Source organism: Canis lupus, chromosome 10 (genome assembly GCF_011100685.1).
Source record: "Canis lupus familiaris isolate Mischka breed German Shepherd chromosome 10, alternate assembly UU_Cfam_GSD_1.0, whole genome shotgun sequence".
Taxonomy (NCBI): domain Eukaryota; kingdom Metazoa; phylum Chordata; class Mammalia; order Carnivora; family Canidae; genus Canis; species Canis lupus.
The window spans coordinates 52,283,133-52,298,579 of NC_049231.1; the positions used below are offsets into that span (position 1 = coordinate 52,283,133).

At 36.3% G+C, this 15,447-nt stretch overlaps 1 long non-coding RNA gene across 2 annotated transcripts in view; it reads right to left on the reverse strand.

Moving 5' to 3' along the window:
- LOC111097747 overlaps positions 1–15,447 on the reverse strand; it is a 143,396-nt gene that overhangs the window by 74,010 nt on the left and 53,939 nt on the right. Inside the window, exon 1 of one of the 2 annotated variants that reach the window (XR_005365967.1) lies at positions 1,256–1,379. The exons of the other annotated variant lie outside the window; for it this stretch is intronic. This is a non-coding gene — a long non-coding RNA (uncharacterized LOC111097747). Of the gene's footprint in view, positions 1–1,255; positions 1,380–15,447 lie in introns of those variants that run through there. 2 annotated transcript variants of the gene reach the window in all.

Here is a 15,447-nt window from a genome sequence, read left to right on the forward strand (position 1 = left end):
TTATAAAAATAAAATCAGGGATCCCTGGGTGGCGCAGCGGTTTAGTGCCTGCCTTTGGCCCAGGGCGCGATCCTGGAGGCCCAGGATCAAATCCCATGTTGGGCTCTCGGTGCATGGAGCCTGCTTCTCCTTCTGCCTGTGTCTCTGCCTCTCTCTCTCTCTGTGACTATCATAAATAAATAAATAAATAATATTCCTATTAAAAATAAAATCAAACAGAAATAAATACAGTCAAATCATTTAATACATTTTGAAAATCTATCATATGAAAAAGACCATATAAGTGCAGGGAAAATGTAAAAATATCAAGAGAATACATGACCTCAATATTTACTAGGGAAGAAAAAGCTGGGGACAGAAGTAACTGTGATACAAGGTAGAATGTGATAAATGTAATAAGAGCTATGACGGTTGGCTAAATTAATAAAGTGTAGTCCAAATTATAGTGACTATTTGAAGCAATATAATTAGGAATTAAGTAACCATTCCTAGTTAAGCATTTTTTTTTCCAAAGCAATGCCTAAGATTCTGTGGGCTGAGACTTGAAAATATGAGACTTAATCTCATCCTTCAGAGACAAATTTATCTTACTAGTCCCATTTTAACAAATAGAATCTACAGAAAGTAGTCTTGATGCTCTAAAACTCCAGAAAATGGTGGACAGGTGCTCTGCTTAGAAGCTAAACAAATTTTATTGAATATTACTTAAGCCAGGAATTAATTTCCAGAATATTAACTCTGAAGCCTTGTCTCATATAAAGTAGTTTAAGGGGGAAAATGAATAAAATGCCATTTAACACAGGAAGCAACATATGTGTAAAACTTGGTATGCTGAATGGCTATGAATTGAAGATATTAATAAATACAAAAAGGGACTTAACCTAATTTACGAGACCAGCACATTGTACTAGTTAGTATATGGCAGTAAAATGAGATTCCGTTCAGGGATCATTGCTTATCATTATCTATCCTTTCTCTGCATGTCAAACCACACTTTGTGAAGGGAAGTACCACCCAGTGCTCGCACACCTGCTCTTGATTCTAAGGATCCAGGGAAGTTCAGCACTAAAAATCAAATAGGGAACATTTTCTTTTTGCTATTTTCAAAAAAAAAAAAAAATATGGTGACAATTCTACTTCTTCCTAAGAGCTACTCAGCTGCAGGTAAAGACCATTTCAGATCAGGAGAATAATAGTTACCACTTCTGATCTTTTGACAGCCCAGCCTGCAGCTAAAATGACCAGCAGAACTCACTTTTTGGCTGCAAGGTAGGAGGTTCTCATACCAGTCCATACTCAAGCTGTGCTACAAGACAACCCAAGATCTTGAAGAAACCTGGAAAATATATTCAATAAGGCACATGTTTTTCTGTGTGATATGAAACACTCAGAAGCTTTAAAATACTATGAAATTAAGAGAGTTTTTCCCTGTCCTCCCGTATCAGGATCATTTTGAAGTCTTGCTATAAATACTGGTTTCTAGGTTCCATCTGGTTTCTACCAAATCAGGCATTCTAAAGGTGGAGACCAGGAAACTGAAATTAATCTGCTTCATATGTAAAAATTTGTGACTCACACATTTAAGTTGGGGGATGTCCCATGGAAAGATCACAGAAAATAACTGGAAAATTCAAATAGTGTTGGCGACTAAGAATGTCCAAAGTCACGTGTCAATAGCAAGCAATTAATACTTCGTGAGTATCTACTACATGCACAACATTGTTCATATAGAAATGACCTCCTAATTACAATGCAGATAACTGAAATCCAAAAGGGGTCCCCAGGAGACTCATGCTTATGAAACAGAAACACCATCAGACTGAAGGAACATAGTAGATGGTTTCCACACACAAATATGATTAATAACTACATCAGACCCTTGGAGCCTATGAGGATGAAAAGAAAATCTAGCAGTAATCCAGGATTTCACACAAGCTGCCTACTGACACAGCCAGAGCTCACCTATCTCTGTCACCTCAATAACTTATTTTTTATATCTATTCTGGAGTCATCCACTTCTACAAGTGGCATCTGACTATGGTCTGCTGGGATTTTGTGGCTGATTCATGAAGAGTATACGGGGAATTGTATTATAAACTTACAGGGTTTATAAACTACTTTTGAAAAATAGGAATTTCAAACTGTTTTAAACTATCCAGGAATAAATTTCTCTCATGATACTCTGAGAACCAGGAAATGGAAAGAAGTGAACATCTCATCACATTTCAGCAAAGCTCCCTTAGGTAAATGCTTTCTGGACAATGCAACTGTGATAAGACTCTGTACACATAAACTTGTCCTTGAATTTAGGATCTAAAAATGATATAGTCTGGTAGGACTAATTATAAAAATCAGAGAGAAGACATTCTCCTTAAAGTTTCAAATAGAAACTGTAAATAAATATTTTTGTTCTTCAATAAGGAATAAAGAGGAAAAGAAAAACAGCAACAATATAGAAAATGTAAAATATTTTAAATGAAAAAAAAAAAAAAAACCAAGACCAATTGTATAGGATAAGCATGCAGGAGAGCATGATCTACAAGAAACAAAAGACAATTTTAAACTGCATATACTTTGTGTTCTCAATGAAATATAGGGAAAGAAATCAGTCTAGTAAATAAGACACAAAATTTTGCATTAAGAAAATAATGTAGGAAAGCCAAAAGCACAAAAGAGGAATTAAAACTGTGTATTAAGTGTATTAAGAAGAAACCCCTTTATTAGAGAAACTTAAATCAGCAAATAAAATCTTTTTTTTTTTTAATTTATTTATGATAGTCACACAGAGAGAGAGAGAGAGGCAGAGACACAGGCAGAGGGAGAAGCAGGCTCCATGCACCAGGAGCCCGACGTGGGATTTGATCCTGGGTCTCCAGGATCGCGCCCTGGGCCAAAGGCAGGGGCCAAACCACTGCACCACCCAGGGATCCCAGCAAAGAAAATCTTTTGATAGTGAAGAAAGAAAATTTGAGAAATATACTTGTTGTGGGTGCTCTGAAAGATCAATTATACCAAGGACAAATAAGGAAAAAGATAAGTGCAAAGTACAATGAGAGGTCTTTACTTTGCAGAGTTATCTTGGCATGTTATGGACTAGGGGTCAGAAAAATAAGGACAAATCCAGTTTGACACCTATTTTGATAAATATTTATTAAAACACAACCTCAGTCATTCATTTACCTATTGTCTATGGCTTCCTGTATAATACGATGGCAGAGCTGAGTAGTTGTGACACAGACCAGAAGAACCACAAAGCCTAAAATGTTTGCTGATCCCTCCCCTCTACCACTGGATACATACAAATGTTGGTAAAGTAGGAGATCCTTGAGTTTTCCTGACTTTCATATGTCTCTCTTTGTCATCACATGTATTATAAAGGCATCTAAAAAAAAATAAAAAATAAAAAAAAATAAAGGCATCTAAGGTGTTTATTACTAGCTCTTTCAGGTCTAATCAGCATATCACCAATATAGTGGTAAGAGTAATGTCTTTCTGGGTGGTAACAAAAATCCTTTTGAAATGGACTATCACACAGAGTGGGAGAGTTGGCACAGTTCCGAGGTAAAACAATGAAGATAAACCACTGTTTTTGCCAGTTAAAAGCAGACTGTTTCAGGTAGGTTTTTTCTAACTGGTATAGAGGAAAAGTGCATTTGCCAGATGAAAAAAAGCAGCTTTGATTGGTGACACTTTTAAATTGAATTTATGATAACCTATTGTGATTCTTCTATATTGGACAAATAGTCATATTCTCGATGAAGATGTTTGAAGAATCACTGCCATCTGCACCATTTTTTATTAAAATTCGTCCTGGGATATAAATAGTTCTGATGTAAAAAGAGGTTATTGTGATAGGTTACTTTCAGGGGATGATGTTAGCAAGATGATGAAAAAGAAAGCCCCAGACCTTCCTTCTTCCCACAGAAACACAGACTTAACAATACATGGACTAATTCCCTTTGTGAGAAATCCAGAAAACAGATTAAGAAGCTCCAGTGCCCCAAGTGAACATGAAACCAGAGACATCAAAGCATGGTGACCTGCAAGAAAATCTCCAGTACCTGGCTCCTCCCTGGAGATGGAAAGAGAAGACTAAAACATGTACCCAATATTTTGACCTGTGTGGGGGCAACGAGGGGTCTGCCTAAGGAGCTGGCTTCTGTGTTGCCTGAATCCAAGCACTGGTAGGAAAGGGTGCCAAGTTGGGGCAATGGAATGAGATAGCACTCATTCACTAACTATAGTCTCCCCCCAGCCCCTTGCTCAGCATGGAATGGAAAGAAGAAAACATTTGCTTCTCCCTGAGGAAGGAAGGAGTTGGAGCATGGGTCCAACATTCTGTCTTTTCAAGGGGTTTGCCTCGGGACTGGTTTCTGTCATGAGTGTCTCAGAGTACTACGAAGACCTTATACCTTAGATGCCTGGAGGCCACTGAGGACAAAAGAAAGCTGGGCAGGTTGGCGCTGCTCAAGTGTTCCTAAATCAACAAACTTGAAACCACTAACAAGGAACAGTCTAAAAAGGTAATTGACAAAGCAATCTCATTTACAATAGCATCAAAATAATAAAATATTTAGGAGTAAACTTAATGAAGGAGACGAGAGATTCGTACACTGAAAACTACACAATGTTGCTGAAAGAAATTAAAGAAGACACAAATAAATTGATATACACCCTGTGTCCATGGATTGGAAGACACAGTATTGTTAAAAATGTCCATACTACTCAAACTGATCTACGGGTTCAGTAGAAGGTCTATCAAATCCCACTGGCAATTTTTGCAGAAATAGAAAACAATGATCCTAAAATTCAAATAGAAACACAAATGACCTTGAATAGCCAAAACAATCTTGGAAAAAAATAAAAAACAAAGTTTGAAGCCTTCTACTCTTGACTGAAAAACATATATAAAATTATAGTAATCAAAACAGTTATGGTACTGGTCTAAAATGACACATAAACCAATGGGAAAAAATAGAGATCCCAGAAACAAACTCACTCATATATATAGCCAAATGCTCTTTGACAAGACAGCACAATGGGGAAAGAAGAGTTTCTTCAATAAACGGAGCTGGAAAAATTGAGTATGCACACAGAAGAAAAAAATTAGGGCCTATTCTTACAACATAAAAATCAACCAAAAATCAACCCAACGTAGATGAAAGAGTTAGCATAAGACTGAAACTATAAAACTCCTACAAGATAACATAGAAGAAAAGCTTCGTAACACTGGTTTGGCAAGATTTCCAAGATAGGACACCAAAAGCAGTAAAGGTAGAAGTAAAAAGAGGACAAGTGGGACTATATCAAACTAAAAAGATTTTTCATAGCAAAGGAAATAATCAATAGAGTGAATGGCAACCTATGGAATGGGAGAAAATGCCTGATAATGGGTTAGTATTTGAAATATATAAGGAACTCCCAACTCAATAGCAAAATAACAAATTTCTTGATTTAAAAATGGCAAAGGACTTGAATAGACATTTCCCTAAAGAACACAAACAAAAGCCCATCAGGTATGTGAAAAAGATGATGAGTATCACTAATCATCGGGGAAGTGCAAATCAAAGCTACAAAGAGGTACTATCTCGATGAGATATTACCAAAAACCAAAACAAAACAAAACCACAAAACCCCAGAAAATAACAAACGTTAGCAAGGATGTGGAGAAATCAGTACTCTTAAGTACTGTTGGTGGGAATTTAAAATAGTTGTAGCTACTATGGAAAATAGTCTGGAAGTTCCTCAAAAGAATTCAGAACAAACTACCACATGATCCAGCAATTGCATTTGTTGGCATTTATCCAAACGAACTAAAATCAAGATCTTGAAGAGACATTTGCACTCGCATATTAACTGCACCATTATTCACAGTAGCAAAGAGATAGAAACAACCAAAAAGTCCATCAAAGAATAAACAGATAAAGAAAAAAATGCTTACATAAAGTGAATTACTATTCTGTCTCATAAAAGAAAAGAAATCCTTTCATAAGCCACAACATAGAGAAACCACGAGGACATTATGCTAAGTGAAGTCAGTCACAGGAGGACAGACAATGCATAATTAATGCTGTACTGTGCACTTAAAATTTTGTTGAGAATAGTATTCATGTTATGTTTTTTTAACATCATTTTTTTAAGTGGATCCCACTGTTCCCAGTTCTAAATATTGTCAATGGTTACCTATGGGGAGCTATATGGTGTGCTATGAGAAGGAAATCAAGCACTACAATAAAAAGTATTTTTAATTTCTATATAATGATATTTTCTTAAATTCTTAAAAAGACAAGCATCTTTTCACATATTATTTTGTAATAGGTAAATAAAGGAACACGGTCTCAGTTTCTTATAAAAGAAAGAACATGATGTATTTCTTCCAGAGAATTTTACTTGTCCTTTGTAGTACAGTAGTCTTTACTCCTCAAGTGAGGGAGACAATGTGGGGATTCTCTGCATTGAGGAGTATGTTTTGAGTGTATGCAGGAATTGAGGAAATAATTGTTAGGTGCTTTTGCAGACTCAGAGAGTCCACTGTGTAATGAGTTTAGGCCAAAATTTTGCTTATCTCACTTCTAAAAGTGTCCTCTCTGTGGGTAGACCACAGAAACATCTCAGTTTTCTTTTTTTTTTTTTAATAAATTTATTTTTTATTGGTGTTCAATTTGCCAACATACAGAATAACACCCAGTGCTCATCCCGTCAAGTGCCCCCCTAAGTGCCCGCCACCCAGTCACCCCCATCCCCCGCCCTCCTCCCCTTCCACCACCCCTAGTTCGTTTCGCAGAGTTGGGAGTCTCTCATGTTCTGTCTCCCTTTCTCATATTTCCTACCCATTTCTTCTCCCTTCCCCTATATTCCCTTTCACTATTATTTATATTCCCCAAATGAATGCATCTCAGTTTTCTAAGTTTTATCTCAGTTCAGAATTGATATCCATCCTGGAAAAGCCTATTTCTTTCTTCTTTGGATACAGGCAGTGTGATGAATAATTGCAGATTCCTTAGCGGAAGGATAGAAAGAAAATTACGAGTTATACCTATGACAACAAGATCAAGCCTTCTCTTTGTGTACAACATTCCAGGCCTAGGAATTGGCTCAGGTCTTAGAATTGGATGAGAGGCTATGATTCTGTCTGGTAGAGTAAAACTGTTCTCTTTCCACCTGATATTGATTTTTTGTTTATACAAATCATGCAGGATCATGACAGTTAATTTTCTAAGGTTAAACCAATTATCATTCCTGGAATACTCTCAATTTGGTCATACATTATTAGACTTATCATATCTTGCTATATCTGTAGAGCTATTTTCATCTATGTTCACAAGTGAAATTGGTATGTCATTTTTATTCACAAAATGTTCTTGTCTGGTTTGGTACAAGGTAATGCCAGCCTCATTATGTGAGTTGAGTAGTTTCCTCTTTTTCTCTAGGAGAGATTGCATAGATTTTTTTTTTTCTCAAATATTTTGACAGAACTCTGTGGAATTCACCTCTGGCTTAACCTATCTGTGCACAAACATTTTTGGCTAATTCAATATTTTCAATGGCCATCGGTCTATGAGTTTTTCCATTTTTTGAATTAGTATAAGTGTTATTCATTTTTGTAAGAATTTGGCCCACTGTATTTGAGTCTGAAATTTACCAGAATGACATTTTTCATAACATGTTCTGATTACCTCTTCATACGTGCAACACCTGTTAGGTCTAAACATTAACTCCTGATATTTGGTCATGTCTTTCTTCTCTGTTTTAGTTAATCAATTTTATCAGAGGTTTGTCCTTATTAGAAGTCATTTATAAGAAACAATGTTGACTTCTGTATGTAACATATGTCTCTTGTTGTTGTTTTCCTTTCTTTTTCCCCTTCTCCTTTCTCTGTATTTGGTTTGGATGTCTGGATAGTTATTGAGAAAGATATAAATATCTCTATTTTTAATTACCCTTATTGCTAACATTTACAAATGTGTATAATACAGATGGTACCCAGAAGAGCAATGCTATAGGGAAAAAATACTATGAAGCAATATAAAGCATGTGGCTCTCTTTTTGGATTGCTAAACGTCAGCAAGGGAAGGCAGGCTGCAGAGTAGCAGACCTTTGTCATACAGACAGAGGTTTCTGTTGCTTGAGATACCTTGAAAAGCAGACTTGCACAATTATAGACCTGCAAGTCATAGAGCTTATAACTATAGAATTGATTTGAAAACCTCAGAATATAGGTCTGTTAGCTTCTTTTTGTTTTTTTTTTTTTTTGTGTGTGTGTGTGTGTGGTTTTTTTTTTTTTTAAAGTTCTACCACTAATAATGTTGCTCTGAAGAGGCAGTTTATAGCAGATAAGATTGTAGCCTTAAGTTTCCCCAAGCAGTTCCTACAGAGTTTTCAGCCAGACAATGAAAGCAAGCTCCGAGAAAACTCAGATTAAGATGTAGAGCTCTTAGTCCATTCAAGGTTAAGTTTGAAAAAAAAAAAGAGCCAGTAAATTCAAGACCAGTGTGTTTAAGTATAAAAAATATCTTTGGATGAGATTTTTACTTAGGATTATTTGCAGACAGATTTGACTAGAAGCCTACTAAATTCTTAAAGAAATGGTATTTCTAAAGAAGCCACCTACAAAAGATTGTCATTTTCCTAACCTTAAAACAAAACTCTACCTCAAACCCATGATCATGATGTGAACTAAATTATCAAGCTTCTAAAAAATATATATTTTCCAATGTCTTCATAGTGAAAGATAAGGACAAGGAAAATCTCACAAAGGACAAAACCAAGCTATAATCACAATATCCAGAAGGCATTATAATGAGCTGCCTCTTGGGTTAACCAAGGAACTTAATTCAGTGACAAAACAGATTTTTCACCACTCTTGCCCGGTGGGATTTGGGGGTTGTGATAGTTCAGTGACTGCTCTGAATTTCCCATGCTTTCTTCCAAAAAGGAATTTTAATTCTGTTTATGCTATTCTTATTTCATCATTTTATATTAGTGTAGGAGAGAGAAAAGGACATTTCCTTTATGTTTAACTATCCTAAGCATGATGAGCCACATCAGGAAGAACGGTCTCCCTTGGGATATTCACTCCCTCTACAAGGGAGACAATTCCCAAGTTACATCCAGTTCAAAGTGCACAGCTAGGTAAGTAATGGTCTGTTCTCTCCATCAGGTCTTGATGTGGCTCCTCATGTTGTGGCTTGTTGAGCAGGGAAAAGAGATTTGAACCTCTTGGAAGAGACTATGGTGAACTATGGCAAGAGTGAAAGTTGCCCCTCCCATACCCCTTCTACCTTACTTCTATAGAACTTGAACGAGACATACGCTGCACAGACAGCTAGAAAGACAATTTCTAGTCTCCCTTGCATTGATTGTGTCTGTGCCCTGGCCAACAGATAGAAGTCCAGTAATCATAACCTCTTTTAAAAGAAGCACCATGACTGCCCCTTTCCCTTTTCCATGATCTTTTCCCTCTGGTTGGTTGAATGTAAATGGCTTAGCTGGAGCTGAAGAGAAGTTATCTGACATTGCCAGATATGTAAGGAGGACCCGAAATAAAGGGTCTTGATACAATGAAACCATTTATTATAAGCCCTAGGCCATTTATTTCTATATTATTATGTAAGAGATATACAAGCTTTTATTTGGGTCTTCATTATAAGAAATAAATCTACCCTGTAACTAGTATACTACTAATGGAAGAAATTATGATGTCTGTGTAATTGTGGCTAAAACGTTTTCCATTCTTTCTTGCACATGTTCAGAATCGTTTTATTTAAACTTAAAACAGCATTTGAAGCTATTGAGTATGAGCACTGCTCTCTTGTGATGTGAAACAGACACAATGTCAAAAAAATGAAAACAAAAAAACTCCACACGGGGGGCCCCTGGGCGGCTCAGTCAGTTAAGCATCTGCTTTTGACTCAGGTCATGATCTCAGGGGCCTGGGCTGAGCCCTGATTTAGGTTCCCTGCTCGGTGGGGAGCCTGCTTCTCCCTCTCCTCCTAACTTGTGCTCTTTTTTGCTATCTCTGTCATTATCTCTGTCTCTGTCTCTCAAATAAATAAAATCTTAAAAAACAAACAAACAAGCAAACTCCACACAAAACAAACCCAGAAAACCAAGGTTATTTCTTAGAGAAACTGATCTGCCCACTGCCTTTCTAAAGTTCTTCGCCTGGCATTAACAGTTCCCCAGACTATCTAAGGCTATGTTTCTGTGGTTATTGTAGTTTTTGGTTTTGCCTTATCTCCCTGAATTTAGTAAAATCTCTGTGCTCTTCATGGTGCTAAATATGATAAATCGCATCATACTCAAGCTATATGGAAATGAAACCACTTGCCCTTCCCTCATCTACCACTAACCTTAATTGCTTTCCTCAGTCTATGACTATTTGGAAATGATGTTGCTCTGGTGTTGAGACTGCAGAGGATACAGAAATCCAAACTGCAGGATGGTTAACAAAAAGGAATTTTACCGAGAAAGTATCTTCACATAATGAACTTTAGATAGCTATAGAAAGATAATCTGGGTATTTAGCTGAGAGATGAATACTTCGATTACTATACTAGACCAGCAGAAGAGAATTCATTTTTTTTCTCTTTGGATTTTGTATTACATGTAGAATTTCAAAACCCTTGACCTCCAAAGATCTTCCAAATGCATCTTAATACCTGATGGTTTTATGTGGCTTATTTTCTACTTCCAAGAACATTTGTTCTCTTTTGGGAGATGAAAAAACTGAATTACAAGCATGTAGAAGGTCATATTTTGAGCCACTAGTAGAACTTGAACTGAATTTTTGAACGCTTTCTCAAATCAGTTTAATTTGGTTTTTCCTGCATTGTACATGCCAGAAAATTTTCAGTACTGTATATGAAGAACTATTTTACATAGCTCTCTGATTTTCATATTTTTCTTATCTTGTTTTTAGTTGGCTGTGTTCTCCTCCCCCTCCCACCCCATCTAACCTTTTGGCAACCCATTTCTTTTCCTTAGGTTGTCTGTGTACATTGCACAGCTTATCACACTTGAGGTGCGTGCACACGATGAGTTCAAATCACTGAAGCTCACTGAGCATGTCAATGTAAAGGGCTGCAAAAGAAGGAAGACATAGAGATTATTTCTAATGCTGGTGAGCCCAGATGTGTTCTCTACACCTATGTTCTTTATAGATGTTACCTCATAATTTTAAGGGGGCTACTTGTGGGTGATAAGTGTGTGATAAATGTGATCAATTAAAATAAGGTATTTAGTTATTTTTTTTAAAGATTATTTATTTATTTATTCATGAAAGATAGAGAGAGGCAGAGACACAGGCAGAGGGAGAAGCAGGCTCCATGCAGGGAGCCCGATGCAGGACTCTATCCCGGGTCTCCAGGATCACACACCGGGCTGAAGGCCGCGCCAAACCGCTGAGCCACCCGTGCTGCCCAATAAGGTATCTAGTTCTAATTCAAATCAGGTGAAAACTCACTTCATAGCCAATCATCTTGGTGTACACCAGAAGATATTAAAACATCAATTCTCTTTTTCTGAGCACGTATTAATGTACCCTCCATTTCCTTGGTATCATACTTTTCCAGCATTTGGCTACTCTTAACAAAAAGTACAATAAAATGCTCCTTTATTCTTTTCCCCAAATTAAACCTTCCTTCTCCATACTTTCAAAGAAAAAAAGAGTTCAATTTTTTTCCAGCTCTTTTCCATCAATGCTTGAGGAAAGATGTATGTTCTCACAAGCACCCGTTAAACCAGAAAGAGAAGAGTTTGCCAGTGGCTCAGTATATCAATCAATCAATGCTGTATACCTTTATGGTAAGTTAAAATATTTATAACTATTATCATTAATATTTTTACAGAAATGTCCAAACAAATCAATATGATGAGGGCTGAGACCAAATTTTTGCTTTATTCATTCTCTATCCTTTTCTCTACCACAACTATTCACCCACTATTTACAAGACCTAGTTCTATGCTCCTTTGATCTATTTGTAAATAATAATTAATTATACAATATTTTGCCACTGACTAGCTAAATGAAACTTATCACTTACCCTTTCCTGAATCTAGCCTGCTTCTGTTTAAATTGCTATTTCACTGTCTTTTAAATGACTTGAGGCTGGAAAACTTTTCAATGTTCTATATTCATTTGTAATAATATATCTGTACATATGACATTAATACATGTGATACATATATGTAATAATATATATATAATACATGTAACACATAGGTATTGCTTCTATCTCCACATCTCCCACTCCTTACTCTGGCAGTATGCCGATTTTATGAAATTCTTTTTCATCCTTATTTGTTGATTTTTTTTTTTCTTTTTTATACTGACACCTTATCAATTCTGCAGAGCCCTAGTTAAATATATGTGAAGATCCTGTAGGGTAGAAATACACAAGATTTCAACCCTTTTTTTCCTCCTCTTACAAAGATAACTAAGAGGTCCTGTAATTCCCGGCCTTCCCTTCCCCATTAGAACTTGCATACCCTTAGTTCTAGTCCCTGTTGGGATTTCCTTTCTTTTCTTTTTTCCTGTTGGGACTTCCAAATTGTTCTTCTCACCTCTAATTTCTCCCCCACTCCAGTTCATCTTCCAAAGTGTTAAAAATGACTTCTGGGGTGCCTGCGTGGCTCAGTTAAGCATCTGACTCTTGGTTTCCGTTCAGGTCATGATGTCAGGGTCATAGGATTGAGCTCCCTCCCTCTCCCGCATCCCACAAATCCCCCTGCTCCTGTGAGTTCCACACTTAGGGAGTTTGCTTGAGGTTCTCTCTCTCTCTCCTTCTAGACCTCCCTCCATGCTTTCTCTCTCTAAACCAAAATAAATAAATACAATTTTTTTTAGATTGTATTTATTTATTCATGAGACACACAGAGAGGGAGTGGGCAGAGAGACACAGGCAGAAGGAGAAGCAGGCTCCATGCAGGGAGCCCAACGTGGGACTAACCCAGGTCTCCAGCATCAAGCCCTGGACTGAAGGTGGCGCCAAACCGCTGAGCCACCAGGCTGCCCTTAAAGTGATTTCTAATGAAGAATGGAATAATGAGAGACAGAAAACTGCCAGATCTTATGAGATACTAGGGGGTCACCTACAGGCTTGACAAATAGTCAATCAGAAATGGTCACCGTAATGATTTTTTTCTGCCCCAAATTTTTAAGTGACAACAAACAATATGTGTATAACTACAGACTCTTTAGAATGCTAAGACTGTCCCATAAAATTTCAGAAACACTTAAAAGAATAACCATTTTCTATGAAGGAAATTAGTTTGATAGTCATGGTCTTATTGCTAGCTGCTTCCAGCAAGACTCTTCTTTAAACTACTACCTACACTTAAAAAACAAAAAACAAAAAACAAAACAAAAGCCTAAAACTAAAAGATAAATAAAAATAAAATATTATTAAAAATTTAAAAGAAAAACAATTTTTTAAAATTTTTAAAAAGTGATTTCTAAATACAGATTTGATCATGTTACTACTACTCAAATCCAGCCTTACCACATTATTCAAAGCCCTTCATGATTTGACTATAGCCTACCTTATCAGCCTCATCCTGGCCACTCTCATCTGTTAGGTTTGCATTGTGCACCTTCTCCACTTCAACAAAATCTGTTTGGGAGCCTATTGAACTAATGAGAAACCAATAGGACCACTATTTTGATTCTAAAACTAATAAATTGACTCTCTCTTACCAATTCCCATTTAATAAATAAAATAAAAATGAGGGATATGCTGAATTTTAGGATATCTTCAGTACTATAAACTTGACTATGACAGGATTTTCTACATTATTTATTTATTTATTTGTTTATTTTTAAAGATTTATTTATTTATTTACTTATGATAGACAGATTGAGAAAGAGAGAGACCGGCAGAGACACAGGCAGAGGGAGAAGCAGGCTCCATGCCAGGAGCCCGACGTGGGACTCGATCCCGGGACTCCAGGATCGCGCCCTGGGCCAAAGGCAGGCGCCAAACCGCTGAGCCACCCAGGGATCCTCTAGATCAATTATTTAAAATGCCATAAATATACATAAAAAAATTGTTTCCATCTTGAAAATTTTGCTCCATAATGTTTTGTTTTCTAATTCCATTTTAAAATTCAAAGAAAATAACCTGTTAGATGCTACTATTCAAAGAACCACACACATGCAACAAACACCTTATCAATGCTTTGTTTCCCCAATTACTTCCAATGTTATTCAACTGTGACTACATTAGATTAGATAATTAACTTGCAAATACTTCATTTGGCATAATGCTTTAAGTATATTATTATTCAGAGCTATTTTTCCTTTTCTCTTTCTCTAGAGCTTGGCTTTATTTGTATTAATAAAATATTAGTATTAATAATAGGTTTTGGGGGGTGCCTCAGATGCACAGTCAGTTTAGCCTCCAACTCTTGGTTTCACCTCAGGTCTTGATCTCAGGGTTATGAGGTCCCAGCCCTGGGGCTCTGTGCTCAGTGTGGAGTCTGCTAGAGACTTTTTTCTCCTGCTCCCTCTGCTCCTACCCTGTCTCAAATAAAGAAATCTTAAAAAAAAAAAAAAAAAAAAAAAGAAAGAAAGAAAACTAGGTATCTGGATACATTTTGAATTAAAAAGTCACCTCTAATATTGCATTATTTACCTATGTTTCTCCAGTGCCCATCCCAGTATCACACAGAAAAAGGTGCCCAAATGACATTTCTGGAAGGCAAGTGAATCCATTGTAATGTGGAGTCATATACCAACACATTAACTTTCAATCAAATGATTGTTTACTGTATTTAAGGCAATAAGAAGGGTAGAAAGAACGATGTTGCCAACCAGGTACTAAATCCATGGTGTCTAGAGAAAAATAAGCTTACATATGTGGAAAGAATAGACAGCAAGTGCCCATGTAAATGATAAAATTACTTACATATGAATATAATAATAATAATAATGGTAATAAAAATAATGACTAATATCTATTGAGCATTTATAATATGCAAGGATCTGTGCTAAACTCTTTCAGGTATTATATCATTAAATCTTCACAGAAATTCTGTAAGGCATGAACTACTACTATACATTTTACAGAATGAGAAGGATCTAAGAAGTTTTATATATACTTAGTTTTACCCAACTAGTAAGGAGTAGAACTAAAACAGGGTTTTGAGTTTATAACTTCATCATTCTCTAAAATGGACAGTTTATCCTCTCTGGGGCTTCACTAAGATGGTAGAATTTAATGATGAAATAGAATCCAATATATTCACCAAAAAATAAAATTTAAAAGAAATATCTATGTTAGAACACATTGAAGACAAAATTCTATAATTGAGCTCATAGGAAGAAGGAGATTTCCCAGGAATTAGGGCTCACCTTTGGATTGAATTGGCACTCAGCCAAGCATATTTCCACAATATTTTGAAGCCTTGATGTAAATAGCTATATATAGCATAAACATTGATAAATGT